This window comes from Podarcis bocagei (genome assembly GCF_964188305.1).
Source record: "Podarcis bocagei genome assembly, chromosome: 8".
In the NCBI taxonomy this organism is placed as follows: Eukaryota; Metazoa; Chordata; class Lepidosauria; order Squamata; family Lacertidae; genus Podarcis; species Podarcis bocagei.
This window is the reverse complement of record NC_138133.1, coordinates 17798844-17817232: the sequence shown is the minus strand read 5'-3', so window position 1 is coordinate 17817232 and position 18389 is coordinate 17798844. Positions and strand designations below refer to the sequence as shown.

Below are 18389 nucleotides of genomic sequence, written 5' to 3'. Positions count from 1 at the left end.
TGTTGTGTTGTGTTGTGTTGTGTTGTGTTGTGTGTAAGAGATGTCTGGAGGCTGACAGCCTTTGGACAGTTAAAAACACCTTTAGAGGCTTCGCAGGGTCACACTCCTTTCCATAATTCCAACTGGACTTCTTTGCTTGGCTGGGGAGTCTTTTCAAGGCAGCCTGGAAAGCTGCACTCAGGGGATGGAGGGGGAAGAGAGACAGGTTAGGCTTCAAGCAAGGGGTTAAGATGACTTTTGCCTTTCCTCCCCAACTAATAACATTTGAAATGCATGCTCTGCGTGTGTCTTTTTGAGGGAGGGTTGCAGAAGGGGAATCCTCTGTACCTATTGGCTAGGCTCTATCAGCTGCAGTTTAGCTGAAGCTGCTGCTAAAGAGCTGTATTGATCTGAAGGGTAAATGTGGGGAGAGAGAGAGAGGGAGAGAGAGATCCAGTCATTTCTGAGAAGAGAGACGACCTCTGCCAGTAAGGAAGTGGTTTCAACCCGCGTGCCTTTCTTGTTTTATCTTTGGTGAATGAAAAGAGGACGCCTGCGAACAGTTTGTTGCGACGGTGGGATAGCGAGGCAAGGTTTTCCCTTGGTCGAAGCTGCTGTTGCATATTCCTGCTGTTGCTGCCGCCGCCGCCGCCGCTTGCTTCCCTGCTGCAGTTTCATAGAACAGGTAAGCCTTATAAAAGCAAAACACAAAACGGTGATGATGAAACGCAATCGGGTGGCTTCTGTAGCCTGAGATCCCAGACCCACAGGGATCGGCAGATTTGCAAACGCTGCGCCACTGGATGGCGAGGGCTTTTGCAAGACGGAGGAAATGACCTCGGGCATCCTTTTCTTCCTGGGGGTGGTTGTCCCACACACAGTGACAGGGGAAACTTGACTAAGTTCTCAAGAAAGTGGATGAGTGTGTGATATGTATTGATCTGAGAGCGAGGAAAGGGGTTGCAAGGCAGCAGCTCTGTGCAGAAGTGCAGGGAAGGGAAATAGCAAAGGTGCAGAAATATTTCCCTTTGCCTCTAGCTTAAAAGATGCACAGGTGGGGCTCTCGATGGTTTGAATTTGGTGGACCAGAGAACAGTTGTGTCAAATATTATGCAATATAGTTCATTAGAAGACTGCCCCCCTTTAAGGTACAGTGCAGAACTTGAGTGAGAGATTTCTGATGCTATTTGAAGGATTTTTTTTCTTAAATTGTGGCAGCTGTTTGAGGTGCTGAAAAGCTGACCTTTTAAAAGAGGGGGTTTGGTTCCTTTGTGTTCCAAAGAAAAGCACTGCAAGGCAACTTTTCTCCAGTTCCTATTACCTGTTGTTTAACTGGATTACAGGTTCCATTTCTAAGCAAGGATCTAATTCAGCAGTCGCAAATAAGACATTTCAGTGCGAGCACTGGAGCTTCCTTTCCCCTCCAAATGATCTTGCCCAAATTAATCATGTGGTGATAAGTGAAACTCACATAATTCTTAAATAAGCATTTAAATGAACTATTTAGCACCAAATTGTAAACATTCACCGAAGCCTTGTCTTTTGCATGTGAGAGATCGGGGTGGGAGCAGAGGAATCTTGCTTTCTCTCTCTAGATATTTAATCCCCCCAAATTAGAAATGTGACACACAGTTCTGTGACTTTGATAGCTTTGTATTTTGATCTTTACTAATAAGAGGCACACATATTGTCTAAGTTAAAGTATTTCCCATAGTGGGGTGGGGGAGAGGAAATGGGTGGCCAATGGATTTTGTTTCTGGGTTCCGTGATCTTTCACAATACTGCACATCCCCTCATCCGTACATTGCAAAACATATCCACAAGATGCTTGTTAGGAAAATAGAAACTGCTGTACTGCTGGATGAAAACCAAGAAGGGGAAAAAAAGTCATTTGTATTTCCTTCGCTTTTATTGTTTTCCACTTCCAGCATGTCCAACAAAAGCATAACCATTTCAGCATACAGAGCAGGTGTTAATGTCAAGCTATGCACTTTTCAATGCACACCTCACTGGATGCAAGGCAAAATATTATTAATAATAAGTGCAATGAATGGAAGAACAGTACTGAGAACTCAGTCTCTCATATTATTCATGAACTGGTCAGGAGGTCTTTATTTCTCCCTCATTAAGACTTGATTAGATGTTTCAGTGGTTGCCACTAACTGTTGGGAGGGTTCCTAGGAGTTTTACAAATATGTCCCCAAGAAGGAGAAGCCAGATGGTTATACCACCAAAGTCATAAGCAGTTAATTGCAGAATTGATTTGTAGTCCTCTTGAACATATCAGCGCCTGAACTGCGGTGCTTACATCTTAACTGATCAAGCTACTTGCCTGATGCTCACCTGTACCAAGATCAAAGGGCCATTTTTGGAAACTGTGCAGTAATATAATCACTCTGTTCTCCATAATAAGGCACATCATGGTTTAATAAGGAAAGCTACACCAGAAAAAATACAGTTTTGTCTCCCTCACACATACATTTCACAACAATCATTGCTTGATACATTTTGTGCCTCCTTTGTTTTTTTGCCAGTCAGCTTTTGAATTCACTTGCAAAATTTCGGTGGTCTGTGCCAAGCCTGTGGCATTCCCTATCTGTTTGGTTGGACTGTACAGCAGCTGGAGACTGTGAGGTCTCCCACAGCTTATGTTCTATTCAGCATGGCAGAAGGAAGTTTTGCTCAACAAGAATATGCTCAGGACTTGTTAGCCCATCCACTTTCACAGCCAACTCAACAATGACCACTTGTTATATCTGCACCATACACTGGTGACCGATGCCAATCAATTCAAGTTTGTTGCCTGCATCCAGGATAGGGCTGTCATTTTCTTGCCAAAATTAAAACAAGGACCTTCTTCGCAATCAGTAGTTCAAAATAGTTTTCAGCCCAGTTTACATTTAAAAGAAATTTTAATATTTTAATTTGAAACAAAAAAACTTCCTATCAAAAAAAAAATTGTTAAGATGCATCTGCTATCCCTTGGCACTGAAATCCCAATAACATTTACTCAAATGTAAATCCCACAAGTTCAATAGAAGTTACTGGCAACAAGTATCCCGTTGGACATTATCTTACCAAGAGGGAGTCAGTGCAGCTTGTGTAATTTCATGCTCCACCCTGGTAACATCAGAAACACAGGATTGAATGGGAGGAGCCAGTGATGTCAACATCACCTCCTCTGAAAAATTAGAAAAACACCAATGAGGAAGAGAACTACACTGTGGATCATCCCAGATGACAGAGACCTTCTGAGATATGTTCTGCAGATGTCCTAAGTAGTGTGGTTGCTGCCGCCTCCACAGTTGCAAAGTTGTTTACTTACCAAGCCTTTGATAAGAATATATGTATTAGCTTTCCTTAGGTTGAATTGTCACATTAGCACTCTGTTGTAGTTGCCTGGGAAGAATATGTCCAGCCTGGGTAAGTCACATAGTAAAGCAGCTGTCTCTCTGCATAGTAACCCCATCACTTTTCTGAATTACAATTGATATAGGAAGAGGGGTAAATTTATTAAGAAGACATCTGCTATACATCCAGAATTAATCTGATTCTGATGAATTGAGAACCAGTATGCCTTTTCACATGCCCAGTTGCATCATTAAGTGCGCATAGGTCTTTGGACAAGCTGCCATGATGCCCACATCTCTATCCCTTGCACCCTCAGTATGAATCAGACTCTTTCTGCTTCTAGCCTCCAGCTTTCACTAAGTAGCATATTCACTTGATGCTCACATAGGACATGAATGCAGTCAGACCAAAGCTGTTCTGGCCAAGCCAAGCTATTGGAAGCAGCGGTCAGGGAAATCAGTACCATGGACAGATCCCAGTTGCCCTCGCTGGCTGGAAATGACTCCATAAAGTCACTGGGCTCATGTATGTAAGGTGCAAGTCCATCTGAAGGTGTTTAGTTTGGTTTTATTAAACTTCTTAAATGCTATTGCGTTACCAGGTGGCGACAGCCCCAGCCCTCAGGGGTCATAAGGAAGGAACAAAGACTCTTACAACGTTATATGGAATTAAAATTAGGCCACAACTTTATTAAACTTCCGAATGTAGGAAGACCTTAGCTTAGGCCTTGGGCATGTATCCCTCCCAGTCCCCCAGCCGGGGGGAACTGGGGCTCATCAGGGTAAATGGGATATGGGGGTGCTCTGCAAGATGTAAGTGTAGCAGGCAGCCAAGCCCATATCCTCACATGCAGGGTAGTTCACTGACGACCTTTCAGTGTATGGCCAGTGACACCCATATATATAACCCCTTTTAAGAGGGGACCCTGGAATCGCCACTGTAGGGGGGTGAGTCACCAATTCACCCCCTCCCCATTATAGGGAAGAAAAGACTAAAGGATTCCACCCAAGGCCATAACTGCCAAAGTTGTGACAAATTGCTATGGGGAAGACAAAACCTACCAATGAAGGAAGATTTCTTCCTGGTCCTTCAACAGCAACCAGTCAAAGAACATAGCAGCACCTGCTAAAGAGGAAGAAAAAGTTAACCTGCAAACAGAAACATTAAACAAAGGGAGGGTAGGGAGGGTGAATCACCAGAGCTCCACCCCTATTTATAAATGGGGCTGGCTCCACCTCCCAGCAAGAAACCTGATTACTTAGGCTGGGTGTGAACCTCCAGAAATTAACACTGAGGGGCAAGCCAGCCCCTGCTTGCCAGTAAGCTCCCTGGGAACTGTAGCACCATGCACGATCCCGCAAAGGGTACCCACAATGTAAAGTGTGAGTGCTCATTTCTGAAAGTCCCAAGACTAATGCAAAGCTATATAAACAATGTCATAACAACACCATCATAGCAGACAAAACAGCTGTGGTAATCAACTAAAGCAGGCATAAAAGTAACCATGCCATGCCATACCATCAAATACCTGGAGCAGAAATATCTCTCCACCTGGCACTGAAAGCATAACAAAGCCCATGTCAGGTGGGCCTTGCAGGGGAGAACATTCCACAGATGGGGAGGCAGCACTGTCCCTTGTTAGAACACTCCAAACCTCCCTCAGATGGGGTAACCAGAGAAGGGTCCTCAATGGTGATGTAAGAGTATGGGCAGAGTCATGGTGGGAAAGATGGGTCATGGGCCTAAGTCATTTATGGCTTTATAGTTTGCAACCAACACTTTGAATTGGGCCTGGAAATAGAAAAGAAATGCATGACCCATTCCGACTCTCTTCATGCTTATTCTGGAATTTGAAAATTGTAGGCAGATATTGAAAATGCACCAAGGACCAACATAATTAGGCTACAGTACATGGTTCTTTGAAACTGGACTTTATTTCTGCTGAATTCAGCTGAAAGCTGAAATATGTTTCTACAGTGTGCAAAGTGTGGCATAATATTTAACCTAAAAAGACACCCAAAATTCCTCTAAACTTGGCTTTTTGTTAATTCAACTTTCCAGATGATGGAAAAGATGCTCAAGAATGAAAACTAGCCCAAAGGAGTCCACTTGCTGACCTAAGATTTGAATCCAAATTTCCAAAGCTGTAATGTGAGGGTCTCTTTATTGTCATGTATACTTTAATTGCTAGATTTAAAGTTATTCCTCCTGGGGAATTTTATTGTTTCCTGTTAGTCAAGCTCACTTTTCCTATTGTCAAACTCACTTTCTGTTTGACAATACCCAAACTGTACTTTTAAAAAGTGGTTTATAGCAATGAATATAATAATTTCAATCTAGAATGACAACACAATTAATACATTGCATGAAAATGATGAAAACCTTTGAGTCGGATATTGTGTGTGTGTGTGTGTGTGTGTGTGTGTGTGTGTGTGTGTGTGTGGTTCACAGTGACCACATGAAGCGCCTTGTATCTGTAGCAGTTGGAAGCAGGCCATTGTGTTTCAAATCTGCTCTGTGTTCTTCTGATTGGATTCACGATTCAGGTCTAAATGTAGTATGTGAAATCTAAAGCTCTGTTTCACCCCCATTGGTTTAAGAGGAAAATCTAAAAATTGCTATATATTTTTTTCCCTTAGGGCATCTTCCCCTGAGATTTAATTGAAGTATGCGAAGCTGGCTTCTGAGTGCCTGAGAGTGGTGTATTCACTGATTTTGTTTTTAATTAAAGTCTTGCTTTTACCTTAGAAAAACCATACCTTTCCACACAGATTTTCTTCTTCAAAAATTACACACACACACACACACACACACTGCTTTTTTCTTGGAGTATGCATACCTCTAAACATTTTGTGAATCTAAGTTTGGCCTCATTGAGGTGCAGTATTTCAATATGAGTAGGAAAAAGAAAGTAGCTCTAAACATTTTTTTTATTATTTAGAGAAGGCTGCAGAGTATAGACTACTAAAGTTTTGATTTGTAGGATGTAAAAAGAATACATCAACAAAATATCTCTTGACTTGGTGAGGTGAGCATAATCAAAACCCAGAGTTCCAATTTACAAGGATTTCATTGAAATGTCCCCATCTGTTTGACGTCATTTGAATGGAATTTCTTTTCTTATTAATTGTTGAAGAATGGTTAAAGGAGGGGGGGGGAGAAAGAAATTTTCAGCACAGCACTAAGTTGATTGGGTGTTTGTCTCCGTAGGCTACAAATTTGCACAGCCCTGGCTGTAAATGAGCATTAAGTAGATGAGAGGGTTCAGGGTAGCTTTTTTATGGTTCATGAATATCAATCTGGTAATATCCCAAGTCCCACAGTTTAAATATAGGATCTCTGCTCATGTATAAAATGAAAGTGTGTGTAATGTACATACACAATTTAAATGTGTTTGCATGCAGCCACTTCATTTCCAGCTTCTAACCCACTGATTTGTAAAGTGCTTTGAGAGGTCTTGAGTATGGAAGCTTCTGCTTCACAACGCCATTCTCTTCTATGCTATAAATGGCTCGTAAAAATGCCTCCACTTTAAGTGTTATGTATAAACACACAGACGGCTTTTTGTGTGTGTATATATATATACACACACACACTTAAAGGGGTGACATTTTTTATGAGTCATTTCTAAAGGAGAATAGAATTTGGTTTTATATTGCACCTCTCATAGTCAAGGTATTGCAAAGCCGTTTTCCATGCACATGAGTTACTGTTGGTGTCGGCAATAGAGGCTGCATAGACAAATGCTTCTAAGGAGGCGTATAGACCAGGGTCATCCACTATTCCTTTTGAAAAATGGACTATGATCTTCAGCTTTTACTCAACGAGCTGGTTGCAAAAGGCACAGTAAACCAGAATCCAGCATTTTATAAAGGCAATGGCCCCATAAAACCTCAGAACAGCTCCTTTCTCCTCCCTGTTCCCTGTCCACTCCTCCCTCCAGTACTATAGTACTATAGAATTTAGCATACAATTGGATTTCAAGAAACTAGGCACCATGATAGGACATACATTTCTGTAGTAGAGAACATTTGAGTCCACTTTCAGGAGGACTTGGGAGCTGGTTGTGTTCTACAAACACTAATATCTTTGGGGAGAGAGTATATTATGCATTTATGTCATTGGTTTTGTGCTGTCTTGAGATGCACTTAGCTCTCTCGTGTTGGTTTCTTGGAGGTAAAACCTAGCTGCTTTAAAGTAGGGCTATAGGTTTTTAGCGATGCACGTAGAAAATGTTAGAACCCGGACTTACTGGCCCTTTAGAACGTAATGAATATCACTTTGCTTATTTCAAACTGTGGCATCCCACCCTTCTTGCATTTGAGATTCTCTTGTTTCATCTTCTGAGTGGGGTCCCAGATCTATGGCCCAAAGTCCTGCCCATCACTGTAGGTTATTCAGTCATTCCTCTGATTGCTTGGAGAGAGGATAGCCCTGGATGCAATTTCATAACCCAGTTATCAGAGGTAGCTGTTTAAATCTCCTGCAAAAGCAGAAGGCAGGGTGATCATGCTGATACTCACAACCAAGTTATCCCAAAGCAATGGAGCTTTCCTGATCCCAGAGTAAGAAAGGATTCCCCCAAGGAATCCTGGGAACTGTAGCTTGTTAAGGGTTCTGGGAATTGTAGCTCATTGAGGAGCAAACTTCAGTTCCCATGATTCTTTAGGTGTGAGTTAATCAATGAATTAACCAAGGCTTTAATCAATTCACTGATAGTGGCCAATTTTAACAAGCCAGTTTTACTTGGTTTCTTGCAAATTAAGGGCCTCTGTTGCTATTTTGGGGTAAGTCTGGTTATATGTATGTATGTATAGATAGGTGATAGATAGATAGACAGATAGATGATAGATAATGATTTTCTTTCTCATAATGAGTGATAGAGGTTTTGATTATCTGCATTGAGTTTTTGGCCATATGCAAATTTATTTAAGCCCAATAAATTAATTAATAACTTGGAATAGGGAGATTAATCACCTACAATTATAAAAGTGGTTGACAGCTTGCTGTTCACAGCTGGTTAGAAGACTTCTCTTTCTAGTTTATGTTGTTCTGCAGCACAGTTAATGGGGTTGATATATTCTGCCCTAGAGATGGTTACAATTCATTAGCGTGTGCAATGACTCTTCTATAAATATGACAAGGCAATATACACATTTTCATATAAAGTTCTTTGGAGCCCTATAAACTTTGCAGCTGTTCTGTTCATCACTCATAAGTTCCCCAGCATTTTTATTTTTTTATTTTTAACACAGAGAGACAAATTCCTTCTATAGGCAAATGTCCATTCACCTGCACAGTTCACTTCTAGGATAAAATACACAGCTACGGGGAGAGCCAAATGTTTGTTGCCTGTTTGTGAGACTTTTGATTATTGTGATTTCCGACCTACTCGGTAGTGGCACCTTGGTTATAAAGCTCTCTTTCTAGGAATACCCAGTTGGTATCTATTCTGTTTTAAGTATGGTTAAAATAAATCCAATTCTGCTCAGCTTTCAGTGGATGATATATTTAATTTCTACTTCGCTGCCTGTTTTTACTGCTGATTGTTTCTGCTTTTACTGCTTTTAGGGGGTAGTTCTGTTAATTTTTAAAATTCTAACTGATGTTTTTAATGACTGTTACTAGCCACCTTTGGGGGTGAAATTAGGATTAAAATGTTAAAACAAATATATGTAAATCATCTTTTCCATTCCAGACACTTGTTTCGGGGTTGTCATATTTGGGTTTCCTACTGTAGAATTGAAAATAATGTTTACACCATCTACTTCAGGCATGTAAATAACTGTTCACCTGTGGAAAATAAAAATTCCATATAAGACAGGAAACATTTGTAAAGTGAAAGCAAGGGCCTTCACTGGCCCCTGCTTTCTTTAGCCTGTTGATGTTTAGCCTGTTGATGTGTCACAACTGACTGATATATGTAGTCGTCCTCTCACTGACAAATTAGTGAAAGAAATGGTGTGGCCACACCAAATGGAATGTTTTGAGGAATCCAGCTGGCCAGCGTTCAAGACAGAATGATGGACTCAGAGCCAAGTAGATTATCTGGTAGGATGTATATGCTAGATTCCCAGTAGGTCGGTCCTTATTGCTTACTGAGGGGGTGAGGAGTTTGGCATGATGCAAATGCAATAGGGAAGCTAATGTGCTGGTCCTACTGGTGCATTGATTGATTGATTGAATTTATATGCTGCCCTATACCTGGAGGTCTCAGGACGGTTCACAGAAAAGATCGCAATGTATAAAATCAAAATAAGAATAGTAATCCAACAACACCCCCTCCCACCAAAAGAGGCACATTTTAAAAGGGTAGAATATGTCAATCAGGTCAACCAAAGGCTTGGTTAAAAAGGAATGTTTTTGCCTGGTGCCTAACGGTGTATAATGAAGGCACCAGGTGAAATTCCCTGGGGAGAGCATACCACAGACAGGGGGCCACTGCAGAGAACGCCCGTACTTGTGTTGCCACCCTCCAGACCTCTAGAGGAGGAGACACATGAAGGAGGGCTTCAGAAGATTATCTCAGGGTCTGAGTAGGTTCATATGGAAAGAGGCGGTCATCATTTACACGACATCAACCTCCCCACCACTTTCTCCCTTCCCCTCCCCCTCTCAGTAAGCAGTAATGACCCACTTGCTGTGTATCTGGTGTAGCAGCTCTGCCCCAGCTGCTTACAGCCCAAACCTTTAAACCCATAATTATTTTTGAGGTTTTTACTGCGAATTATAAGTGTGTGAAATAGACAGACAGAGGGACCAACTTTGATTATGAAATGCATCTAAAGGACTCCTGCAGATTGCAACTTTCTGCAATCATTGCAACGGAAGGAAGGAAGGAAGGAAGGAAGGAAGGAAGGAAGGAAGGAAGGAAGGAAGGAAGGAAGGGAAAAGTACCTTAGGTACTGGACAGCAACAGAAAGGGTCAAATAGTAGTTGCTGTATGTAGTGTGAGTGAAAAAGCAAGCAAAACAACACCAAGCAGTTGTTCACACGGAACATCATGTGCACATAACTTAGTGTTCTATCTTGAATGATGGCGGCTGACCTGGGAGCATTTCAGGTTCGTCAGATATAACGTGGATGGAATGCCATTGCTCTCTAAGTGGCTTATAACTGACTTAGATCGGATGCTGGCATTTGAAATAATGTACTAACCTATTCTGTGAGCTGCTCTGTAGAAAATTCCCCTGGTGGTGTTCCTTTGAGCTACAGCTTGGATATCAGCTTGACCCACCTGGGCTGAAATGTCAGTATTCTTGGCATATATAGAAGAGCCCTAAGGCTGAAATCAATTACATCCAAGTAAATGTGTTTAAGGTTATTAAGTTTTGCTCTTTAGATTCTTTTCCTCCTCGGCCATCACTACGGAGCTGTGTGAGACATCAGAGAGAGAGGGAATCTTATTTTAAAAAACAAAAACAAACCACACACAATGCATTTCCCTCTACATTCCTTTAACTATTTTGCCTAGACCCTTTCAAGCTCACCTTAAAAAGCAGTGGTGACTATGTGGAAAAGCAGATGCAGATGTTGTTGTTGTTTGCCTCTGTCCACCTCAGGAGGCAACGGAGTGCACCTTCTAGGGTGAAGTCAAACCATTGCATTAGCAGCATCAAAGTGACCTCCCTGGGGTGCAAGCCTGGGCACCGTGTATGGAGGTCCTGGGCTGCCCAGATGACAAGACACCCCCCTCCTTGGCCTCACTGATGTGGTCCAAGGGAGCAAAGGATAGCAGAGCAAAATGTTTGGCACCAGATTGGCTGCAGGAGTTGCCAAAATAAGGCATACAAGGCACAATCCAACAATCATAGGGACTTCACTCTGGATTTGTGTAGAGCATAGTCTGTAGACTTTCCTTCTCCCAATGAAATTATTATTATTATTATTATTATTATTATTATTATTATTTATTATTATTATTATTAGTATTATTATCATCATCATTATCATTATCATCATCATTATCATTATCATTATCATTATCATTATTTATTTTATTACTATTATTACTATTATTACTTTATTTATACCCCATCCACCTGCCACTCTGGACAGATCCCAAGAGAATATTAAAAACACGATAAAACATCAAACATTAAAAACTTCCCTAAACAGGGTTGCCTTCAGATGTCTTCTAAAAGTCAGGTAGTTGTTTATTTCCTTGACCTCTGACAGGAGGGCTTTCCACAGGGTGGGCGCCACTACCCAGAAGGCCCTCTCCCTGCTTCCCTGTAACCTCACCTTGCAGTAAGGGAACTGCCAGAAGGCCCTTGGCACTGGACCTCCGTGTCCAGGCTGAACAATGGGGGTGGAGACGCTCCTTCAGGTCCCACAAGGCAGTGGATGTTTATGATCAAAGTTTTCCCAAAGCCAAATTGTGGTTCGAGGAACTGACCCCCGCAGTGTGAAATGAATACACAAGGACACGTGATATAAGGTTAATGGGCAAAGAAAGGCCACAACTTTATTGATTACAGCAGTGAAAAGGTATTGGCTTAGGCATTGGATCTCTAAAACAAGTGGGTTTATTCACCAGTAGGTGGAGCCTGTTGATGCTAATCCAACTATAGGCTCACCCCTGATGTCACCGAGGGTCGTGCCATGGCCTCCCGCCAAGCAGGCATTGGACAGAATACACGACTGCCAGATTCCTTTAACGGAATACCCCAAAATTGAAGGCATAGGCGATGGCCACACCTAGCCCTTCGACACACCACAGCACATTATTCCAATGCCTAACCTACCCACCAATACCACGAAAGTTGTGACGATTGCTACGAGGTAGGCGAAAAAACCAAAAAGCCTAATGCCAAATGGAAAAACTCCTACCAGGCCCCCTGGACAACCAGGGCGACCAACCTAAGGTCCATAGCAAGGCCAATGACCTAAGCCCTAACTCTAAGGGAGTGGAGGGTGGATGACTCGCGACGAGACGGCGAAGAATGAGGCCGGGGCAAGGCTGGCGCCGCAGCAAAAGGCTGCTGAACACGCCTCCTCTGAGGCACCTGGTTGGATGCCTGCCGAGGGGCGTGGGCGCCAGCCAGGTGAGGTGGAGGCAGGGGGCAAACGCCCCCTGCTAGGGGCAGTGCTCAGGCTCCCGGCCACAACCACTCCCCTCTCTTCCAGGGAGGAGAGTCTTTGCTGCAGAAAGGTAGAGAACTGAATTTCATTTGTGGGGGGAGAGGATGAGAGAACCAGAATTGACATCCAAACTCCCCAAAGTCATCCCTAGCACCCATTAGCAATCCTCAGTCATGACTACACATCCAGCATCATTCTGGGTGATAATGGTGAGAGGAAAGGAAAGGATAGCCATAGAGAAGGACATTCCCTTTTACCTCTCCCCTCTTGCTTCCACAGCTGTTGCTTTTGCTGTGTTAAGGTCAGGGGGAAGGATTTGTTCAGCTGCAGGGGCTGTCAGGGATTGAAGCGTGAAAGAAGGACAGGGCCCTGCTTGCAGGCGTTTGATTTAGCTGAGGGACATTTCTGGGTTTTCCCTGATTTTGTGTGGGGATTTGCCCTTCCTTTAGCTGTGAATTTTCATGTTTTCAGCTGGTCTTTCAGGATAAAAACAAACCGCCTAACACAAACAGCAGGGAAATAAGTCTCGGTTGAAATGTCGGCTTAGGAGAACTCACAGGAGAGCCAACCCCTCCTTTTTTAATGTAGTGTTTGGCTTCCTCACAGTGCAATACCCCCAAATTCCTGCAGTGTCCCCAATTAAAGCAAAGCCCGAGGATGTATTAAAAACTGGGAGGAAATCTTTGAAAGGTTCCTCTTAATTGGTTCTGAGATTCAGGCCTGTTATCAGAACTGAACAGAGAAGAATCAGTATTAACACCTGGACTCATGGCTATGCAAAATCCAGAGTTCCTAAAGCAGCAATTAAATGGCTTAATCTTAAAACCCTCCTAGGTTCAATTCAGTAAAACTGCTCTGAAGGGCAGTGCTAATTCTTCATGAATTGCCGCTTCACATTAGCCAATGCTGTTTTAATTTCCGTACCATCCCTGCCAGACTCTCCTCTGAGCTTCTTGCAAAGCTTTGAAGCTCTCCATCCCCAGTGACTTTCTTATTTGTCCTTTCAACAAGTATGAGTGATAAATATTTGTGTGTGGAAAGGCAGTTTTGTGTGTGTTTGCATATATGTGCATGCCACATTTTTTGGCATGGCTGAAAAATGATTCACCACTTTTGATAATTGTTTTGGCACTGCTTGCAAAAATGTTTCCCCGTTCATTTACATTGCCCTCTGTTCATTTCCCTCTCTGTTTGCTTCTCTTGCTCCCAGCGGTGTCGTCACACAGCCAAATCAGATTGGATACATAACAGTCATGATATCATCACGCTCATGACATGATCCCTAATGAGCTGGGATCACACACTAGCTCAGGAAGGGGAAAGAATAACTAATTGGGGAGAAGGAGTTGGTGCCACAGCAACAGCAGCTAAACAGAACTCTGGGTGGGGGCGGGAATGCATATTCCATACCCTCCAACATTTCTCAGATGAAAAGAGTGACGCCCCATTCCATAACGATAATTTTACTATTTATACCCCACACATCTTACTGGGTTGCCCCAGCCACTCTGGGCAGGTTCCAACATGTATAAAAACATAATAAAACATTAAACCCTTCCCTATAAAAGGTTGCCTTCAGATGGCTTGGGGTCGAATAATTCCTTACCCTACAACATTTCTCCAATGAAAATAGTGACGTCCTATGGAAAAGAGGGACATTCCAGGATCCAGTTAGAAACCAGGACACTTTTCTAAATCAGGGGTGTCTCTTGGAAATATGGACATTTGCAGGGTCTGATATTCCACACGAAGCATTTTTCCAGGAAACATTTGTACCCTTCAAAAAATACCTATTTTTCAGCTCCAGCAATAAAACCTGGAGATTTTTTGGCACAGCCCTACATATATGTATCATCATTAACCTGGAAGCAAAAATGGCAATATATTTAAGCCAACCATTAAACCAATTCTCTGTACTGAGAGTGTGGGAGAGAGCACACACACACACACATTCAAATGCCTGAGCCGGACATTTTAATAGAATATAAGTCCTTGGAGCATTAACAAATTCTGGAGCTTTTAAATCAACTGTGACCTCTTCATTTAGAAGGCTGCTCCAGTAATGCAATGGCTCACTAAGGTTAATGATGGATCATGGCACGGTACGATTTGCAGAGTGTCATTTAGCCCGTTATATTCCCCCAATGTTTGCTTGGGTCAGGTTATCGCATCTAAATAATGAGCCGAGCCACCCCTTCCTCCTGGAGATAGCCAGTGATTACTGGAAAGCTCACTTTGCTGGACCAGGAGGCGCCAAGCCTTGCTAGCTGCTGGTAAATTATGATGCTACAGTCAGAGGCTGATAAAAGCAGACCAGGGTCAGGGTTCTTAGTGACCGTGTGACACCTGCCTCTTGTGACTCCATCTGGGTGAACAGACGGCCTAGCTGTTAGTCAAAATGAGACCTTTGACTCCCTCTCTGTTTTCTTGCTACTGGCTTTTCCCCCCTTCCAGTGGGGAAGGTTAGGTGACCTGACCTGCTGTGGCAGATTATTTACAATGAAAGCTGCCCCTATTTCTTTCCCCTTGCTTCCACTGAGGTCCACAACATGGCCTGCATGCAAAGTGCCGCCAGTGTGCTAGTCTGAAAGCACACTGATAGCTTCCAGAGGCTTTTCATTTATTGCAAATGTCACACTGCCGGGCCATTCCAGGCACCTAGAGGAAAGGGATGGAGGCGACGTTGCTGCCTAGCTGTGAACTTGCTACAGAGTGAACACAAACATTTCTTTCTCAGCGCTGCCAACCTTTCTTCCCTCTGCGGGGATTGCTGCAAGGAGGCACAATTGTTCTGAAAGAAACCGAGATGATAAGAACGGGCAGCCGAGAGTTCTGAATGCATTTGGATGTTTGCAGGTTGCCTCCCTCTATTCTAGGGCTTTCAAAACAACAACAACTGATAGCACAAAGTGCCTTGTGTCAGCTGGGTCTCCACGTTTCGGCCGCATCTTTGTCCACCATTGACCTTCGCATCAAGAAACTCCCAATACGTTTCTGCAAACCCCTGCAATTTCTAGGGACACCAGTCTGCAAACCACTACTCAGTAGTGCTAAGAGAACATTCAGCATTTATGGTGAACGCACGCCAAAGCTGAAATCTGTTGGCACTGAGAAACAGATTCATTAGCTTTTCCTGCTTCCACGATTTATGGTCTGGTGAGTTACAGAAGGGAAGAAAAAAATCTAAAGCAAGCAGTTTTGTTACCAAACTATATAAGTAACAGATAAAAAAGAGAGCGACCAACATCACCCTGGATATTGGAGGGAAATAGATTGTCTGCTTTTTCGAAAAGATGTTCCATCAGTTTCTATCACGAGCAAAAGACCTGAAGATTACATGATACAAGGATTCATTCGGGGGAAAAGCGACTGATGCTTTAAAAGTACAGGGGTGACCCCCCCCTCCTCACTGCTAACATTGCTGTAAAACTTTCCATCTCAGAAGAGAATGAGAAATGGGACCACAGGAAGCTAACAAGTGGTCATTAGTGGTAGGTGAAAGAGGCACTATTATTATTATTATTGTTTCAAATACATTATTTTCAAAACGTCTTTCAAGAAAGAATCTCTCAGCTCCCATGCGTTGCAGATCTTTCTTTTTCTTTTTTCTTGTCTGACTAAATCAAAACTGGGAAATGCTATACGATGAAATCATGTGGTGACCATTTCGAAAGTACAACTGGAGAGACGAATGTGGAGAGAGGGAAATGACTGAAGCATTTCATTAAATTGTGAGCATTTGCCTCATTAACATTGTAATACCGGTCCAATTTTAAAGCTGTCTTCAACACTCATTAACCCAGCTGCATTCTCAAATTCACTTACTGTGAAAATAGAGAAAAGAACAGCTTTAGAAACATTGGCTATATAATTATTTCCAAAAAGTTTTGCACACTTCATTGCACTGAAGGCTTTGACATTCTCTGTTCTTGGAAGTCTTCGATACTGCTCGATTCCATGTGTCATTTGAAGCCAGTGGTCTGTAGGCAGCCACACCCATCAGCCAAATGTCAACTAAGCTTCATCCATCAATACAGGTCAATGACATTTTTGACCCACATAAGTACCTCAGACCCCTACCTGCTGGGTAGCTAGCATAGTGGCCCTGCCCTGCTTGGAGAGTTGCTTTGGAATGTGGTAAGTGTTTAAGGAGTTGGCCTAGGTCCTGGGAGACCAGGATCCAAAGCTTTTAGCCACTGGATGACCTTAAGCCAGCCAACCTATCTCACAGAGTTGTTGTGATGATAAAAATGGGAGCTGGTTCTTTCCCCCACATGCTACCTTCAGTTTCTTGGAAGAAGGGTGGGATATAAATGTAGGATATGTGCATTGAAAGTGTAATGATGTGAGCTTGTGTGATGTAGTGGTTAAAGCCCTGGGCTAGGATCTGGGAAATCAGGATTCAAATCCCCACCTACGGTGACCTTAGGCCAGTCACTTAGGCTAGCCCAGGCATAGGCAAACTCGGCCCTCCAGATGTTTTGAGACTACAATACCCATCATCCCTGACCACTGGTCCTGTTAGCTAGAGATGATGGGAGTTGTAGTCCCAAAACACCTGGAGGGCCGAGTTTGCCTATGCCTGGGCTAACCTATGTCACAGGATTGTTGCCATGCAGGCGAGCCACCTTGCCCGTACGGCAGAGGGAGCACGGGGCCACGCGATGTCATCGTGGCGCATGTGACATCAGCATGTCCCGTGGCATATTGATGTCACTCACGCACATGGCGGGGGCATGCTGACATGTCAGGCAGACAACCCACAGAGTGGGCGCCATTTCCCTTCATTTAAAATTTGTGGGGGCCTGGGCGTCCATGGCCCCACATAGATGGCACCTATGTTGTCATGAGTGCTTAAGTTCAGATTTTTGCATTGCAGGGAGTTGGACTATATGACTCTTCGGGTATCTGCCAACTATACAATTCTATGAACTATTGTGGTTGTTGTTGTTGTTGTTGCCTGTGTAAGCTGCTGCTTGGCCATCTCAGATCTAAACCTTAACTATTTTCCATAGCAAACACTGCTCACATTTGTACTGCTCTTTGTACCACTGACATGGGAAGTGTAGATTCCTGAAATCTCTTAGCAAGATGTCTGGCTGATTATTTCCCATCCTACCTGGAGGTCATTATCAGCTACTTAGTGCTCTTTGATTATCTGACAGGTGGCTATAAACCTTGATGAATGCCCCCTGCCAGCAGAGCAAAATGTGAGCGCCCTCCCCAAAAAGTTTGTGAATCCTAATAACATAGATTATATGATTGATGTGCAGTATGCCATTTAATTACAGGAATAAATGAGGAAGAGGAAACTTGTCACTTCCCCATTTATTATCCCGTAATTAGACGGCCACTAATCAGGCCTTCTGATTGGCCAAAGGGATTTTAGATATAATTGACTGTAGCTCACCATTGCAACAATGCAAAGGGGAAAGATAATCATGAAATAATTTGTGGTAGGAGAAGAGAAAACCAGAACGTTGGAGGCTATACACCACACCCCCTCAACAGTATTTATAGGAACTCAAACACTGAGATCCTGCTCTGTTCTAGTAACAAGAAGCCGAAAGCACCAGCCTGAAGATGACGAGTGAGACCTCGTCGAAACGTCGCCTAGACACCCCAACTCTTACACGGGAAGATACCCGAAGACACCAAAACCTGCATATATATATATATATATATATATATATATATATATATATATACACACACACACACACACACACACACACACACACACACACACACAAACATATACCCTAACACATACATAATAATAATCTACGGTTTATCAATGTTCAAAATGCTTCACATATGGTATCCCTGCAAGCTTCACAACAACCTTATCTCCCATCTGCCCCCATTTACCACGGACAGCTTGTATTTCCTAGCCCATGATAAAACTGGGGAGAACAGAGGCCTTCAGGTTGTCCATCAGCCCCCAGAGAGCAGGTCATTTGGTCACAGTCTTC

General features: G+C 43.0%; 1 protein-coding gene across 1 annotated transcript in view; it reads left to right on the top strand.

The window, feature by feature from the left end:
- Positions 1 to 260: 260 nt before the first annotated feature.
- The window catches only part of CDH12 (cadherin 12), a 689773-nt gene continuing 671644 nt past the window's right edge, over positions 261 to 18389 (top strand). The window contains exon 1 of the mRNA XM_081206312.1: positions 261 to 664. The gene's annotated coding sequence lies outside the window, so the exon portion shown is untranslated. The remainder of the gene's footprint in view (positions 665 to 18389) is intronic.